Here is a 15,373-nt window from a genome sequence, read left to right as displayed (position 1 = left end):
AATCACCACTCACAATCGCCACTCACAACCGCCCTCACCATTATATTTTTGCCCCAGTCAACGCCGGATATTTCCCATTCGTAGCAGTTTATTTCAACTCTATAAGCAACTTATATTAAACAGGAAGCGCGATCCTAAAGTAATTTACAACCTTCGATTAGTCCTTTGTGCGATTCAAAGAATCGATTACTGGCATGTTGAGGGTTTACATTTTGAATGATAGAGTTTCATTTTCATTGTTATTTTATTTTTTATTTTTTCAGGAGTTTTAAATAACATTTTTGCCCCGGTCAATGCCGGATATTTCCCGTTCATAGCAGTTTATATCGCCTTTAACCAACTTATAGTAAACGGTAATCGTCCGAATCTAAAGGAATCTACAACCTTCGATTCCTTTGAGCGATTCAGAGAATCGATTCTTGGCGCGTCGGGTTTAAAAGTAATTACACAGTTGTTTTTTCATTGGTATGTAATGTTTGAAAGTTTTCATAAGATTTTAAATGTATTTTCCCCACGGGCAACGCTGGGTATATCGAGTTTATACCAGAAATTTTTAACGGGAATTAAAAATGGCGTCCACCCGGCAGCGAATGTGTCGCTACCCATTGCCAGGGGCAACCGCCGTCCAATGAAACTGCGTATGGTCCAGCGACACACAGACACACACACAGACAGACAGACAGACGGACAGATTTGCGATTTTATATATATAGATGGATACTATAATGCTTTCCAAATTTATTTATTATTGGAAGTATTTAATTCGGAAATAAAAGTGTTCTCTATACTTTTAAGCACTTGTTTTCATCTCCAAATGTTTAAGTAAACCATTTGATCACTGTGTACATCGTGAGTTACAAAATTTGCAAGTTCCGTAAATTACCACACATTAATCCGAAAGTTTCGTTCATTTCGGGTAATATTTATGAAAGTTAACGTGCACCCTTATTACAGGGACATGGACACAGACAATTCATTTTGGAATTCAACCTTTGTTGGAAACATGAATTAAATAAAAGCCACAGACATGGAGATGCGGGGGATTGAACCCGGGGCCTCACACATGCGAAGCGTGCACTCTACCATTGAGCTACATCCCCACCACACTGGCTCAGTCTGATCCCAGTAACGTGACCTCGTTGTGAAAGGGGGCTATCGGGGTCATGGCCTGAGATGAAAAATCTACTCTGAAATCTCGCAGATCTTTTCCTTTTCCCGTTTGTTAGATAGCGGCACTTGGAAGCAAGCATTACCTGGGCTACTTCTGAGTACCTTGAAAGTGACATCTCATCCTCATTAGGGGTCATCACAAAGAACACAGGGCTCGATGAATGTGGCCCAGTGGCCTAATGGATAAGGCACCAGCTTCCGGAGCTGGGGATTGTGGGTTCGAGTCCCATCTGGGTCTTTAGTGTTTTGATAAAATTCAACGATCATATTTCTTCTTCAAATCACAAGTTGATTTCCCATTCAATTACCTATGCATAATTTACCTCTCCACTTATAAAGAAAATTTCCCAAGTATCCTGATATAATTCCACTCGTTGAGTTATCCTTCTGCCATGAGGACTCCAGACTGATTTTCGTCTCACACACTCCGTTCGACCACCACGCGGCAGGTCACAACACTTTTCTATCAGCTTATTCCACGCACTGCTCGAATTTAGAAGTCCATCATCCGGTATCAAGTCTAATAACCTTGCTAAGTTCCGTAAATATGTTAACTCTAATCGATGACACCTTGATTGTAGTGCTGTTCATTGCTGAACGGATGACATGTTGGGCTTCTGGATCTCTGCTCAGCAATCATAACGAATCAAAACAAGTTGGCGTTTTGTCCAGGCCACGCATGTTCCTTCGAGTAAAATTGGCCACTGGCAAAATGTCACTGCGTGGAGATGCCAGGGATTGAACCCTGGGCCTCACACATGCAAAGCGTGCGCTCTACCACTGAGCTACATCCCCATTCCGGTTCTACCTGGGCGCAGTTCCACCTAGGTATGGGGTGAAACTTTGTCATCAGCTTCTTTCTCTCTCTTGTCACCCCACTCACTCTCCTGTTGGCCCTGGGACTTGTACCCATCGAGTCTGCACAGAGTCCAAGCAAAATGTGTTTCTGTAATAAAAGACTTGACCACGGTTTCTGGCTCAGTGTCCTTTATTCGGTCCGTACTGCGTTCCCACACGGCTGTCTCTCTTATTCTCTCTGTGCTGGTTCCGATGTCACTCCAGTCCACATCAGCAGCCCCGCTGCTGTTCTTGTCGCTCTTGCAGCCCCACAGCAGCTCCGCTGCTGTACTCTCACACAGCTCTCTTGGCTGTTCCTGCTGCAGCTCTGACAGCCTCGTGCTGTCTCCTTCTCGTCGCTCCTGCGACTCTTGGCAGCCACCCCGCTGCTCCTCACACACAGCCTCACTGCCTATCTCTATCTGCAGCTTCACACCTCCCAGTAGCTCCCTACTGTTCCCAGGGTTGGCTCCCGCTTCTGACGGTGCCCCCTCGGCTCGTACGCCCGCGTGGCCCCACACCTTTCCATTCACACCCCGACTGCCTTCTCCTTCCGGTTTACCCGCTTAAGGACCCCCTACCTTTCACCCACGTCACCTGGCTCCGCCTCCTCGTGACGTCACATCCGGAAGGTCGCTTTCGCCCGCATTACACCACCCTCCCCCATAGAAAAAACCCAGCCGACCTCGGCTGAACAACACCAAAGCGTAATGCGGTGAACCGACCTTCCCCCTTAAAGGACACTAAGCATGCAATATAACAATAAGAACAACACACAAGTAACATCGACGAACGTACGAAAGCATGCGATAAATACGACGGCAAGAACAAGAACAATAACAACATACAATCAACGAAACGTAAGCGATTTGGAACGAGTGCGGGTCGCCGGCCCGTCCCGGACGGTCGGCGGCCCACTTGTAGAACGGGGACGCGATGGAACACGAGAAATGACAGGGGGTAATTCCCCTGCTGCGATTGGAAGTCCACCGACATCTCGTGTCCCTGACGAATCAGTCTTGGTCATATTCCGCGAATGCGCCTGCAGCGGGGTCGGAAGGGTCGCCGGGCTTGAAGGTCCCGCAGCCTTGGCAGGCGCCCTCCGAACAGGCCCACTCCTCCCCCGCGGTGTCACGGTCGGCCTGTCTGGAACAGGTACGACAGGCGCTCTAGCAAGATCAATGGACGCAGGCGGGGAAGAGTCAGAGTCAGCAGCAACAGACCCCGGCAAGGCAACATTGGGAGATGACGCATCACGTAGGGGAGCAACATATGGTTTCAACCGCGACGTATGAACAAACCAACGGCGAGAACCAAACTGAACGCGCGCCGACTGTGGATTGGGAACCTCAATGAGGCGCACAGGACCATGCCAAGGTTTGTGCAATTTAGGAGAGGTCCCCGGCCGCACCTGCGGGCAATGGAGCCAGGCCAGGTCTCCCACCTTCCAGGGGCACCCCCCCTCAGACCGCCGAGCATACCGCTCGTTCCGGGCCTGGGCTTTGGCCGTAGCCACGCGGGCGTTTTCCCGCGCCTCCGTAACCCGGCGAACCGTGTCCTGAATGTATTCAGGGAGTGGTTTACGAGGTCCCTTCACCCCAGTACCCAATTGCACATCCACCGGAGGCACGTTTTCCCGACCATACATAAGGTAAAACGGCGAATACCCTGTAGCCGCATGGGGCGTCATCCTGTACGCCGAAAGCACTCCGGGGATGTGCAGATCCCAATCCGATTGCTGTTCACTCACAGTATGGCAAAGCATGGCAGACAATGTCCTGTTCAGCCGCTCAACCATACCATCCGTCTGCGGATGGTATGGAGATGTCCGTATCTTCTTAGTCCCAAGGCCTGCGCACACTTCAGCCAATAATTTAGAAGAGAAATTTCGGCCCTGGTCCGTGAGGAGTCTCTCCGGCGCCCCCTTGTCCATAATGTACCCAAACAAAAAGGCGTCGGTGATGGCCGCGGCCGACTGATCGGGCAACGGCCAGGCCATCGGCCAACGGGAGAGATACTCAACCCCTACCAGCAAATATTTATTTCCCCTCGCCGATGGTGGGAAGGGTCCCAATATGTCCAGTGCCACCAATTCATTGACTCGAGACACCTGAATCGACTGGAGAGGCGGCACGTAAGGATGTTTAGGCGGCTTACGCCGGGCACATTCAGGGCACGCGCGCACGTGCCCTACGACATCTGTCGCCATGCCGTGCCAAAAATAATGACGTTGTAACGTCAACAAGGTCTTCTGCACCCCTAAATGCAATAGTGTGTCACAATGGAGAGTTCTAATCAACTCAAATCGCAAGGACGTTGGTACCACCACACGCCAGCTTTCCTGGAACCTTTCTTGCCACATAAGCAGACCATCTCGGAGAGCGGTTCGCGGCCCCACAGCCGAACTCGGACTCCCCTTGTCCCTCATAGACCGCTTCCGCATGGACAACAACGACTCGTCCATCATCTGTTCCCGAATCCAGACAGACCGCGGCAGATTCAAAACCCCATCAGTCGGTCCCGGTTCCATCGGAGTATCCGACTTCCCGACGGCCAACGTGAGCGGCTGAGGGGGGTTGAGAATCGGCGAACACCTATGCGTCACCGACGCACATTTACAAGGGGCGCGCCCTGGTAATCTGGAAAGTGCGTCAGCGTTCGCATGGCGCACTCCCTTCCGATGTTGAATTTGGAAGGAAAACTCCTGCAGCGTGTCCAACCAACGTGCCCACTGTCCCGATGGCTGGTCCATTTTAAGTGCATATTGCAAGGCCGCATGATCCGTACGCACAATAAAAGAACGACCGTAAAGGTACGGTCGAAATTGCCGTAGGAAAAAAACAACCGCCAAAAGTTCTCTACGAGTGACACAGTAGCGTGTTTCCGCAGGCGACAAGACTCGGCTACCATACGCCACGACGCGCTCTACGCCCCCTTTAGACTGTGATAATACCGCCCCAATACCTGTGTCACTCGCGTCCGTATCGAGAATGAAAGGGCGATCAAAATCGGGATAATCCAATGTCGGGGCCGTAGCCAATAGATCACGCAGACTCCGAAAGGCCGCCTCTTCCGGCTCTCCCCAAACAAATTTCCGTCCTTTACCCGTAAGGAGATGCAAGGGCCTCGCAATCGTCGCAAACCCCGGCACAAATCTTCGGTAATACGAGGCAAATCCCAAAAACCGTCGAACATCCCCCACAGAGGCCGGAGTCGGCCAATCCCGGACACACGCCGTCTTTTCCGGGTCCGTGGACACCCCCTCGGCACTCACAATGTGCCCCAAATAACGGACGGACCGTTGCAGTAGGTGGCATTTCTTTGGTTTGAATTTCAAATTGGCAGAGCGCATCCTCGTGAACACTGACTCCAGCCGCGTTAAATGTTCCTCAAATGTGCGGCTGAACACAATAATATCGTCCAAATATATAAGACACGTCTCCCACTGCAACCCCGTCAAAACGAGCTCCATCAATCTTTGAAACGTAGCAGGGGCCGCATTCAATCCCATCGGGAGGCAGTTGAATTGAAATAACCCCTGCGGCGTACGGAATGTGGTTTTCTCCCGTGAGGACTCGTCAAGGGGAAGCTGCCAAAATCCCGAAGAGAGGTCCAGTGTGGAAAAGAACTTAGCCCCCGACAATGCGTCAAGGGAGTCGTCCATACGCGGCAGGGGGTACGCATCTGCCACCGATATCTTATTCAATTTCCGGAAATCGACACAAAATCTCAAGTTGCCATCCTTTTTCTTAACCAAGACCACAGGAGCGCCCCATGGGCTGTTAGATGGCGATATAATGTCCGCAGCCAACATGTCTTCCACCGCCCCCCGAACGTGTTCTCGCTCCGCTGGACTCATCCGATGCGAATTTAACCGAATAGGGGCAGCGTCGCCCGTCTCAATGTGATGGGAAAGCAACGATGTGCGTCCCAAATCCAAATCGTCGGAGCTGAACACATCCGAATACGTCAGCAACAATTTACGCAGCGCATCACGTTGCCCCACGGACAGGGAAGAATTTTCGTCACATAAGGTAGCGATCCAACGATTATCCGAACCCCTTGGCTCGGAAACACCAGCGACCACTCCTCGGCGATGCGGACAATCGTGCGTCGCGAACGCCGTAGTGGCATGTGCCACAACCGTACCGGCCGGAACACGGATGTTTTCCACCCCCGCATTAAGCACCTGTAAAACCGGTAATTGATCCGGCCGGACGATGGTCTGTGCCCCAACTAACGCCAATCCCGTTGTTATCGTGACGGATGGTGACAACAAGACCCCTAATGCTCCTAGCCGATTGGGCAGGGGCTTCCGATACCGCAAGGGTATAAGCATCTGTGAACCAGGTGGGATGTCCACAGATGCGACGGACAGCGCCTGCACCTGTACGGCCGAAGCAGGTCGCCCCCAGGGCGACGGCAGAAACGAGATTCGACGGCCCCCCGGCAATTCAATACAATTCTCATTGATTTTAATCAAAATGGGCATCTTAGCCAAAAAATCCGTGCCTAGTAAGCAAGGAACCGCCAAAGATCTCGATATTAACACAACGCCCGAAGCCGACACATCCCCTATAGATATCTTAGCATCCACCTGGCCCACAATCCCCATACTACCCCCGTTTGCAGCGACGCAAGACCCATAAACCGGACGCACAGCCCCCGGCGGAATGCCCAACAGATGGAAAATGACATCCGATATAATAGTCGCAGACGCTCCCGAGTCGACCAAAATGCGCACGTCCACACCTTGTATGGACCCCGGTACAGTGGACGAACCCGTAGCGGCCGCGACAACTCTCCGTGCCAATTTGCGCCACTGCGTAACTGAATGACAAGGCCCCGTCGATGGCCTTTCTTTAACAACAACAATAGGATCGCGCAACACAGGTGGTGGGTGAGGTGTAAAGCCTTGCCGAGTGTCTGGTGCGTGCCGACATGCCTGTTTCGGAGGTTCCTTGGTCGGCTTGTCCGGTGTTGTGGGCTCCTGCTGCGGCGGACCCGGGAAGCGGGCCCAGCAATCTTTGGCGTAATGGCCCCTACGGCCGCAGCGGAAGCAATCGGCCTCGTTGCGCCGAAGCGCAGGTCCTGCATCCCGGCGGCCCCGTCCCGATGGCGTAGCGCGCGGCCCCGGCCTTCCGCGTCCCGGCCATGGAGAGGAGGCAGCCGTCAGCTCCTGTGGACCCCGCTCATCCGGCACATAGATCGCCCTTGTGGGGTCCCACCCCATCGCGCCTCCTTCCTTGACGGGCCCACCCGTCCATGCCGCCACTTGCTTCCAGCGACGGAGATTAAACTGCGCATCCAGACACTTTGCTGCCGCTCGGGACGTGAGCTTCTCATGCCCACACACAGGCATGGGGATCCCCAGATCCCGAGACAGCTCCAGCATTTTTCCCAATATGAGGGGCTCGAGCAGATCCTGTGGCGTGTCAGGATATGCTGCCATGGCCAGCTCCAACACCGCACCCCTGAACGCCACGGGCGATTCTTCGGGTGCTCGTTGTCGTTGAGCGAATCGCCGATGCGCGTCGTCAGGTGGCTCATAGGCGTCGGCCATTTCCTCAAAAACTCCACATAAAGTCTTCTTCTTATCGGCCGTTATGGAACGGAAAAATCGAACAGATTCGTCGTCCAGTAGAGTCGGCAACACTTCCAAGGCCTCCGCATCGGTCCATCTTGCTGAACGAACCGCCGCCAAAAATCGGCAGGTGAAAGCGCTCCAATCGCCCCCGATAGAGAATTCCTTAACTGTAGTAAGGTGGCGACTCCGACTCCTCTTTACGCCGTCTTCCAATGATGGTTGTTGTGGAGGTAAATTCAAAATGGCGTCGGCCCGCGGCGTGGCCAAGATGGCGGTTTGGCGCCGCGGAGCGCGCAAGATGGCGTCTTCTTGCCGCGTGGCCAATGGCGGCGGCAGGGCAGGCAACGTGGCGGCCCGTGGAGCACCTTCTCGTTCCATCGTCGTCCTTGGCGTAACGAGGTGACACAGATGCGCCAGGACGTCCTTGAGTGTCTCCAGTTGTTCTGCCACCTGTTGCCATCTTTGCTCAGCGTCCGATGTTGTTGACGGACCCGCCATCGCGCCGACATCTTCCACGCCCGTCCCCGTGCTCGCCTCAGCAGGGCTCTCCTCCACCACCCCAGCAAAATCCGTGGTCGGAGGGAATTCGTCGTCGTCGGACGAAGAAGCCGATGCTGGCGCCGGGGGAATTTTCTTCCTTACTTGCTTAGACATGCCGTTTCACTTCTGACCCCAGTGTAATAAAAGACTTGACCACGGTTTCTGGCTCAGTGTCCTTTATTCGGTCCGTACTGCGTTCCCACACGGCTGTCTCTCTTATTCTCTCTGTGCTGGTTCCGATGTCACTCCAGTCCACATCAGCAGCCCCGCTGCTGTTCTTGTCGCTCTTGCAGCCCCACAGCAGCTCCGCTGCTGTACTCTCACACAGCTCTCTTGGCTGTTCCTGCTGCAGCTCTGACAGCCTCGTGCTGTCTCCTTCTCGTCGCTCCTGCGACTCTTGGCAGCCACCCCGCTGCTCCTCACACACAGCCTCACTGCCTATCTCTATCTGCAGCTTCACACCTCCCAGTAGCTCCCTACTGTTCCCAGGGTTGGCTCCCGCTTCTGACGGTGCCCCCTCGGCTCGTACGCCCGCGTGGCCCCACACCTTTCCATTCACACCCTGACTGCCTTCTCCTTCCGGTTTACCCGCTTAAGGACCCCCTACCTTTCACCCACGTCACCTGGCTCCGCCTCCTCGTGACGTCACATCCGGAAGGTCGCTTTCGCCCGCATTACATTTCTTTTAAACTGAAAGAAATAACTAGAATACATGTGGAGGATGGATGCTATAATGCTTTCCCAATTTATTTATTATTGGAAGTATTTAATTCGGAAATAAAAGTGTTCTGGATACTTTTAAGCACTTGTTTTCATCTCCAAATGTTTAAATAAACAATTTGATCACTGTGTACATCGTGAGTTTTAAAAATAGCAAGTTGGGTATATTAACACACATTAATCCTAAGATTTCGTTCATGTAGGGTAATATTTACGAAAGTTAACGTGCACCCTGATTACAGGGACATGGACACAGACAATTCATTTTAAAATTCAACCTTTGTTTAAAACATGAATTAAATAAAAGCTGCGGACATGGAGATGCTGGGGATTGAACCCAGGGACTCACACATGCGAAGCGTGCGCTCTACCACTGAGCTACATCCTCACTACGCTGACACAGTCTGATCCCAGTAACGTGACCTCGTTGTGTAAGGGGGCTATCGGGGTCATGGCCGGAGTTGAAAAATCTACTCTGAAATCTCGCAGATCTTTTCCTTTTCCCGTTTGTTAGATAGCGGCACTTGGAAGCAAGCATTACCTGGGCTACTTCTGAGTACCTTGAAAGTGACATCTCATCCTCATTAGGGGTCATCACAAAGAACACAAGGCTCGATGAATGTGGCCCAGTGGCCTAATGGATAAGGCACCAGCTTCCGGAGCTGGGGATTGTGGGTTCGAGTCCCATCTGGGTCTTTAGTGTTTTGATAAAATTCAACGATCATATTTCTTCTTCAAATCACAAGTTGATTTCCCATTCAATTACCTAGGCATAATTTACCTCTCCACTTATAAAGAAAATTTCCCAAGTATCCTGATATAATTCCACTCGTTGAGTTATCCTTCTGCCATGAGGACTCCAGACTGATTTTCGTCTCACACACTCCGTTCGACCACCACTCGGCAGGTCACAACACTTTTCTATCAGCTTATTCCACGCACTGCTCGAATTTAGAAGTCCATCATCCGGTATCAAGTCGAATAACCTTGCTAAGTTCCGTAAATATGTTAACTCTAATCGACGACACCTTGATTTTAGTGCTGTTCATTGCTGAACGGATGACATGTTGGGCTTCTGGATCTGTGCTCAGCAATCATAACAAATCAAAACAAGTTGGCGTTTTGTCCAGGCCACGCATGTTCCTTCGAGTAAAATTGGCCACTGGCAAAATGTCACTGCGTGGAGATGCCGGGGATTGAACCCGGGGCCTCACACATGCAAAGCGTGCGCTCTACCACTGAGCTACATCCCCATTCCGTTTCTACCTGGGCGCAGTTCCACCTAGGTATGGGGTGAAACTTTGTCATCAGCTTCTTTCTCTCTCTTGTCACCCCACTCACTCTCCTGTTGGCCCTGGGACTTGTACCCATCGAGTCTGCACAGAGTCCAAGCAAAATGTGTTTCTTTTAAACTGAAAGAAATAACTAGAATACATGTGGAGGATGGATACTATAATGCTTTCCCAATTTATTTATTATTGGAAGTATTTAATTCGGAAATAAAAGTGTTCTGGATACTTTTAAGCACTTGTTTTCATCTCCAAATGTTTAAATAAACAATTTGATCACTGTGTACATCGTGAGTTTTAAAAATAGCAAGTTGGGTATATTAACACACATTAATCCTAAGATTTCGTTCATGTAGGGTAATATTTACGAAAGTTAACGTGCACCCTTATTACAGGGACATGGACACAGACAATTCATTTTAAAATTCAACCTTTGTTTAAAACATGAATTAAATAAAAGATGCGGACATGGAGATGCTGGGGATTGAACCCGGGGCCTCATAATATGCGAAGCGTGCGCTCTACCACTGAGCTACATCCCCACTACGCTGGCTCAGTCTGATCCCAGTAACGTGACCTCGTTGTGTAAGGGGGCTATCGGGGTCATGGCCGGAGTTGAAGAATCTACTCGGAAATCTCGCAGATCTTTTCCTTTTCCCGTTTGTTAGATAGCGGCACTTGGAAGCAAGCATTACCTGGGCTACTTCTGAGTACCTTGAAAGTGACATCTCATCCACATTAGGGGTCATCACAAAGAACACAGGGCTCGATGAATGTGGGCCAGTGGCCTAATGGATAAGGCACCAGCTTCCGGAGCTGGGGATTGTGGGTTCGAGTCCCATCTGGGTCTTTAGTGTTTTGGTAAAAATTCAACGATCATATTTCTTATTCAAATCACAAGTTGATTTCCCATTCAATTACCTATGCATAAATTACCTCTCCACTCATAAAGAAAATTTCCCAAGTATCCTGATATAATTCCACTCGTTGAGTTATCCTTCTGCCATGAGGATTCCAGACTGATTTTCGTCTCACACACTCCGTTCGACCACCACTTTTCTATCAGCTTATTCCACGCACTGCTCGAATTTAGAAGTCCATCATCCGGTATCAAGTCTAATTACCTTGCTAAGTTCCGTAAATATGTTAACTCTAATCGACGACACCTTGATTGTAGTGCTGTTCATTGTGTAATGCGGGCATAAACGACCTCCCGGAAGTGACCTCATGGGGGGAGGAGTTACGTCACGTGGGGGAGAGGGTAAGGGTCTATAAGGGGGGTAACCCGAAGCAGTCGGGAGTGATCGGGGACTGAGAAAGTGAGAGGCCACGCAGGGCGAAGGGTGAGGAGAGAGTGGCGAGGTCGCCACACACCCGAGCCACGAGGATCGGCACCGTCGGCCAACGGTGACCGACCCCGGGGCAGGAGGAGCAGCGAGGAGGCTGCGGAGAGCAGCGGGTCTGCAAGGGAGGAGTCGGGCAGCAGGGGTCTGCAAGACGTGACAGCAGCGGGGCTGCTAGGAGGGAGTTGGGCTACGTGAGCGACAGCAGCCTGGGGCTGCAGAGTGGAGAGTATATAGGGGAGTACCGTGAGGGAAAAGAGATCGAACCCAAATAAAGGACACAGGACAGAGAGAAGCGTCCGAGTCTTTTATTACACTGTTGTTAGAAGTGTAACGGTATGGGTAAACAACTGAGAAAAAAGAATATTCCGTCTTCGGCATCGGCTTCATCTTCCGACGACGATGACCTTCCTCCTGCGGCGGACCCGACTCCGGCAGAGGAGGAGATCCGTGCTGGGACGAGGGCGGGTCCAGGGGTCCAAGATGTCGCCGCGTCGGCGGACCAGTCTGCACCAAAGGACGCGGATTTGAGATGGAGTCAGATGGCGGAGCAACTTGAAACTCTCAAGAACGTGCTTGCACAGTTGTGTGCGCTCGTTATGCCGAGGACGGCGTCGGAAGGCGATGTTGGTGGTCCGCAGGAGCCCGGGTTGTCTTCAATGTCGACGCCATCAGCCACGCGGCACGAAGACGCCATCTTGGGCGTGGCGCACGACGAAAGGCGGGAGGCCGCCATTTTGGGCCCTCCGCGACGGAAGGCCGCCATCTTGTCGACACCACGCTGCGACGCCATGTTGAACATGCCACCGGAAGAGTCAGCGGCTGGAGGGAATGCGCCAAGGCGTCGCAGCCGTCACCTAACGACTGTCAAGGAATTCTCCATCGGGGGCGATTGGAGTGCGTTCGCCTGCAGATTTTTTGCAGCGGTGCGCTCGGCGAGGTGGACTGACGCCGAGGCATTAGAAGTTCTTCTGACTCTCCTTGATGATGAGTCCGTTAGATTCTTTCGCTCTATAAAAGCCGCGAAGAAGAAAACATTGCGTGGTGTGTTCGACGAAATGGCAGACGCTTACGAGCCGCCGGATGATGCTCATCGCCGGTTTGTGCAACGACAACGCGCACCCGAGGAGTCTCCGGTGGCGTATAGGGGCGCGGTACTGGAGCTGGCAATGGCCGCATACCCGGAGATGGAGCCTGATGTTGTATATGTTGGGTATGAAAATTTTGATATGTTGTATGCGTGCGTGGGTGAAATTATTATGTTGTATATGTGGGTTATGAATATTCAGTGAAAATAATAATAATCAAATGAAATTTGGCCAAATGTGTAATTATCCGGAAATATGTTAATTGAGGTAATTATGCACATTTAATTATGCCAATTCGAGAGGTAATCGTAGTAATTATGCGAGTGGTGTAATTATGATAATGCAAGTCGTTATGATAACCAGACCCCGCCTCGGTGACGAGGGTGGGTTATCGATCGGAATACGGCAATTAATCGTATGCAGTTATGCAGGTGTGGTGTAAGTATGCAAGATTAACTTAGATTAACTCGGCATCGTTGTCTAGGTTCGTCTCATTCTCGCTTAATTTTTTTAGGTCCCCGGTTCACCCCGTTATCGCTTTAACATTTACTGAGTACGTGTTAGTGTGTTTATTAAGGTCACCAAGTTCAGATCTCAACGCAGAAGCAGATCTTATGCATAAATTTCAGGAAAGAATCACACAACCACTTCTGTATTAATCAATTTATTACTAATTCAACCTCAACTATGATATAGTATGCGAACTCTCAATCTCGGAACGTCAATACGGCATCAATACAGTATCACCAACGATTGTCTGATTTCACTTTGACAACGGCACATAGATCCCGCATAACGCGATGGTTGTTAGTGAGAGAGAGAGTCGTTAAAACATGCAAATACTATGCTAAGAAAACCTTAACGTTAATGCATGAAAGATACTTGAAAGATTATACGGCGATAAAAAAAAAACACAATCAAAACAGTTATTATTCTTAAAGGCACCAATCTCAACAGATACATCGGCAGGTTATCTGACAACAGAATGGCTCGGAGTAAAGGCCTGCGACGGCTCCTTTTCCGAAGATCGTTATCTTATACAGAGTTTACTAATTGGGGACCAGATCACCTGTTAAGGATCTGGTGGGCCACCACTCCCCACGTGAGCATTGCTCGGCGGAAGGAGGTGCCAAGAATCAATTCGTATTGATGGATCTGTTGGGAATTTATGCGATTAAGAGTACAGCCCACTAAATATTAAAGATAAAATTACGAATACTCTTATAAACGACGGATGACCATCACTCGGTCTCGAGTGTTTCTTCACAGCCACGGACGGCTTATGGGTTCGAGTGGGTTTGAGTGGTAAGAGTTGTCTTCAATAGTCAGTGTTCGGAGTCGGTTCTTTATGTCAAACAGACGCCTGGTGGTCGTGTGGTGAGGGGGCGGTGCGCGTCATACATATTAGTCGCTACTCTGTCGCCGTGGGGAATTTGGTTTGGATGCTCGGTCGGTAGGTGGCGCCCACAGCTCGCTCCTGGCGTGCAGTGTTGGTCGTCACCTCGTCGCCAAACCGCGACGCTGGCGGCCAGCAGAGACCTTCGACTCGGCAGAGGTTGGCCCACGCGGCCGAGTTGAGCTGTCAAGCGGGTCTTGCCCGCCTGCAGAGGAGATGGGGAGCCGCTTGAGTCGAGCCCCGAGAGCCGGCTGAACTCGGCTGAGTCCCAGAAGCTGAAGAGTCGAGCCGACCCGTTCGGTCGAGCTCGCTCCGGAGCCGACCCGCTGGTCGAACTCGTGATGAGTTGACTCTCCTGGTCGAACTGGTTTCCAATGCTCAGAGTCCTTTCTTTTATGCCGAAAAATCCCTTTGGACCCTGCCCACAAGGCGGGGTTTCTTTTGATTTACTGTGTCAGGATTTGTCCGTGTGTAGGTGTGTTCATGTGTGTGTCCGTACGTCCGTGTGTCCTTGTGTGCATCACCCACGGTATTTTCCGTTGTCATACTCCCTCCATAAAATCCATGAGCAAACAATCAGATGTTACAAATTGCCTCGAAATCGTCTCTCTGTCTGGGTGCAATATTATCTCTTGTCTGGCCTTCTTCATGAACCAAAACACAGACGTTACAAATCGTCTCACAGGCGTCTCTGTCCGTGTTGCACGACCTGGAGGGAGGGGCACACTCCCTCCGACCCTCACAGACGCACACAGACATGGTTAAAAAGTTTTAAATTAACATTTGTCCCTTACCATTTCCCAGTTATGATTCTGTATGTAGCCTAAGGTGTGTCGTTTCCCATCGTGGTGCTTGACCCAAGTGGAGGTGCCTCCCCGAGCACATACACACTCCCATCCCGCGCTGCGGGGATACAAAGACGGCCGGGATCTCCCTTTCTCTCCGACCCTGGGTTTAACATCGCTCTTTTATTATGTATTTTATTTTGACCTGGTGGTGATTTATCCCGCTATCCTGGCTTTTCATAAGTTTTACTTTTGTCTTTCATGCATAGGCTTATTATTATTAATTTATTTCCGATACCTTAGGTTAAGGGGTAAGTTTCTTGATCCTAGGAATTCGTATTCCTTGGTGTCTGCATGGTTATATAAGCGGAATATAGTTGACGGTGAATAGCGTTAACATTGATGTTATGTACGATATTATGTATTGTGATGTCTTTAACTTAACTTGTTGGTCGGCTTTACTGACATGAAGTTGCATTTCATAGCCTCGCAGTCTTTGCCTCACTCTGTCTCTGCTCGCCGTTGTTGTTGCTGTCCAGCTGACGCCGTTAACTCAAGGCCTCATTAATTTCCGTCACTCCTTGTAGGTGAGGGCGGTTGAACCTTGGAGTCAGTTCT

The 15,373-nt window shown here is 50.8% G+C and overlaps 7 non-coding genes across 7 annotated transcripts; 3 read left to right on the top strand and 4 right to left on the bottom strand.

Annotated features, from left to right (window-relative positions):
- Positions 1–1,028: 1,028 nt before the first annotated feature.
- Positions 1,029–1,100, bottom strand: TRNAA-CGC (transfer RNA alanine (anticodon CGC)). Its single transcript has one exon. It is a non-coding gene; the product is annotated as a tRNA-Ala (tRNA).
- A 235-nt stretch (positions 1,101–1,335) lies between these two features.
- Positions 1,336–1,408, top strand: TRNAR-CCG (transfer RNA arginine (anticodon CCG)). The gene has a single exon. It is a non-coding gene; the product is annotated as a tRNA-Arg (tRNA).
- A 485-nt stretch (positions 1,409–1,893) lies between these two features.
- Positions 1,894–1,965, bottom strand: TRNAA-UGC (transfer RNA alanine (anticodon UGC)). The gene has a single exon. It is a non-coding gene; the product is annotated as a tRNA-Ala (tRNA).
- Positions 1,966–9,170: 7,205 nt separating this feature from the next.
- On the bottom strand, positions 9,171–9,242 carry TRNAA-CGC (transfer RNA alanine (anticodon CGC)). Its single transcript has one exon. It is a non-coding gene; the product is annotated as a tRNA-Ala (tRNA).
- Positions 9,243–9,477: 235 nt separating this feature from the next.
- Positions 9,478–9,550, top strand: TRNAR-CCG (transfer RNA arginine (anticodon CCG)). Its single transcript has one exon. It is a non-coding gene; the product is annotated as a tRNA-Arg (tRNA).
- A 485-nt stretch (positions 9,551–10,035) lies between these two features.
- On the bottom strand, positions 10,036–10,107 carry TRNAA-UGC (transfer RNA alanine (anticodon UGC)). Its single transcript has one exon. It is a non-coding gene; the product is annotated as a tRNA-Ala (tRNA).
- An 813-nt stretch (positions 10,108–10,920) lies between these two features.
- Positions 10,921–10,993, top strand: TRNAR-CCG (transfer RNA arginine (anticodon CCG)). The gene has a single exon. It is a non-coding gene; the product is annotated as a tRNA-Arg (tRNA).
- The last annotated feature ends 4,380 nt before the right edge of the window (positions 10,994–15,373 follow it).

Source organism: Lampetra fluviatilis, chromosome 42 (genome assembly GCF_964198595.1).
Source record: "Lampetra fluviatilis chromosome 42, kcLamFluv1.1, whole genome shotgun sequence".
Classification (NCBI taxonomy): Eukaryota; Metazoa; Chordata; class Hyperoartia; order Petromyzontiformes; family Petromyzontidae; genus Lampetra; species Lampetra fluviatilis.
The sequence above is the reverse complement of the archived record's forward strand: the minus strand, read 5'-3'. Positions and strand labels throughout refer to the sequence as shown.